The sequence below is a fragment of the Marmota marmota genome, unplaced genomic scaffold (genome assembly GCF_001458135.2).
Source record: "Marmota marmota marmota unplaced genomic scaffold, marMar, whole genome shotgun sequence".
Lineage (NCBI taxonomy): Eukaryota > Metazoa > Chordata > Mammalia > Rodentia > Sciuridae > Marmota > Marmota marmota.
In genome coordinates, this window is record NW_026000244.1 from 315,311 (window position 1) to 317,627 (window position 2,317).

Consider the following 2,317-nt stretch of genomic DNA (forward strand, 5'->3'; position numbering starts at 1 on the left):
GGTGCATTTAATTTGTTGAGTCTTTCATGATATCATGTGCTTCATTGTTTTGAGAAATAAAATATGGCTTTGAGATTATCTGGAATTCTGAAACACAAATATCACCATTTATAAAAAAAATCTCAATGTTCTTCACTTCTTAAAAGTAGCATTATTGTGGGATGGCATCAAATTAAAATGTTTCTTTACAGCAAAGGAAATAATCAAGAACATGAAGAGAGAGCCTACAGAATGGGAGAAAGTCTTTTGCCACCTGCATCTTAGATAGAATACTTATTTCCAGGATATATAAAAGACTTGAAAAACTTCATGCCAAAAACCATAAATAACTCAATTAATAAATGGAGAAAGAAACTGAACAAACACTTATCAGAAAAAGAAATACAAGAATTACAGCCTCTTGGACAGGAGTCCCCTGTGCTTCTCCTTTGATAGCAAAGAAATAAACTTTTTTGCTTTTTCTCAAAACCATGTCCCCATTATTGGATTGGCATCAGGGACAAGAACTGAGTTTTCAGTAACAAATTTTATATTCTTGGTGAGGCCTGAGAACAGTCTCTGCTCTACATTTCTTGGTCAGATCTGGCTCTCTAAGGAACCTTATTTCCATGCTGAGGATGCAGGGTGGCTAGAGAACTTGTTGAGAGCCAATTATAGGAGAATAAGGAGACAGGCAAGTCAGGTCAAACAGAGGAGCTATTTCTGTGAGTAAAGGGAGGGACTGAGAGATTATCCCAGCAGCTGCTGAAGCTCCTTCTGCTTTGGGGAACTTCAACCTTCCTTCCCTGAATGATACAGATTGCTCCATCATGGTCCACTTTGAGAAAAATGAAACTGAACTCCATAAGTTTGTGACACCCTTAGTCAGCTGGTAAGTCCCCTGTTATGCATGCCAAGACCCTTGATCCTACATGTCTGTTTTCTCTTCATGGGATCATCTGGTTTTGAAAGATCCACAGATCCCAAACCCGGAATGAACCACACGAGACACTGGCTGCAAAAAGCAGGAGGCGTTTATTCTCACACAGGCGCCTGCGGGTGCTCAGCGAAACCTCAGCCGGAGCTTCGGTGAACTGGCACACCCGGGCTTTGGGGTACAGATCTTTTATAGGGAACAAGTGGGTTAGCTCTTAGCTTAGCACAGCAACAGTCTTTCTATTGGTCCTTCTGAATCCAGCAGTTGGGTCACCTAGGGGGTAAACTTGTTTTTCAACTTTTTGTTCTCGGAAAAACCATAGAATTGCATCCTGTCCTTTCAGTTCCTGTTTTTAAACCTAGTTCTCAAGTTTAACCGGTAGGGCTGTCTAAAGGGAACATCTTGTGGTAGGGGGCCCGTTAGGGTTATCTATATGGAACATCTTGTGGTTGCATTGTGCAACACCTGAGGTGCTACGTGCTGCTGGAGGGGTTCTGACATGGGGGTTGGGTGAGGGAGCATCTTGCAGCTTTGAGGCCTAGGGGTTAGGTCACCTAATGCTGGGCCTGGGGTCTTGAGGTCCTTCAGTTTCACATTGTCCCCACAAATATCTGGTTTCTCTTTGGCACCATGGGTGCAGCGTCAGAACCTCAGGATGGTCAGAGTGCTTTTACAATGGACCAAGGTACTTCAGGGAGAGAATTGGATGGGTCGAAAATTCTCTGTGTTTAGTGGGTTTTGCTCATTTTCTAAATATTTGCTTATTCTGCAGCATTGTGAGGCAGAAACACATGAGAGTGTAGTGACACCACCACTCTTGGAACATACTTATTCTGGCTCCCCTAGAACCATGTCAGTAGATTTTAAAACTTATGTAGATCAGACATGTAGAGCTACTGAGGAATTTGTCAATATTTACTTTGAGACAATGGACAAAAGAAGAAGAAGCAAGCTATCCAGTCCCAGCCTAGAGTTCTTGTTGTGATCAGTGGAACCATGAAGTTTGATGGAAACAAACAACATTACTTCAATCAGAAATTTCTGATGATTGCTCAATCCACTCCTAATAGCACTGTGTGGGAGATTGCCAATGATTGCTTTCATTTTCAAGATTGGGCTAGTCATTAAATAGGCAAAAGGTCTATTATTTGTTCTGTTAGTTCCTGAAGCAGAGGTCTGTGTGAATTAGTTCATTTAATTAGAAAAAACACTGTAAACCAGTTTGTGCTGAAATTAAGTTTCTTCATTTTTTTTATTCCTCACAACACCTTTTCTGGCAGCTGCCAGTTTATTGCCCTTAAGAGCTTTAATATTAGTTTTTTACATGCCTTATATACATTCACTAATGCCATTATTAAAGTAATAGTAACATATGATCTTGGTACTAACATACTCACTGTG

The 2,317-nt window shown here is 40.9% G+C and overlaps 1 pseudogene; it reads left to right on the plus strand.

Moving 5' to 3' along the window:
• The first annotated feature begins 1,766 nt into the window (after window positions 1–1,766).
• LOC125614066 lies at window positions 1,767–2,044 on the plus strand (annotated as a pseudogene).
• Window positions 2,045–2,317: the final 273 nt, after the last annotated feature.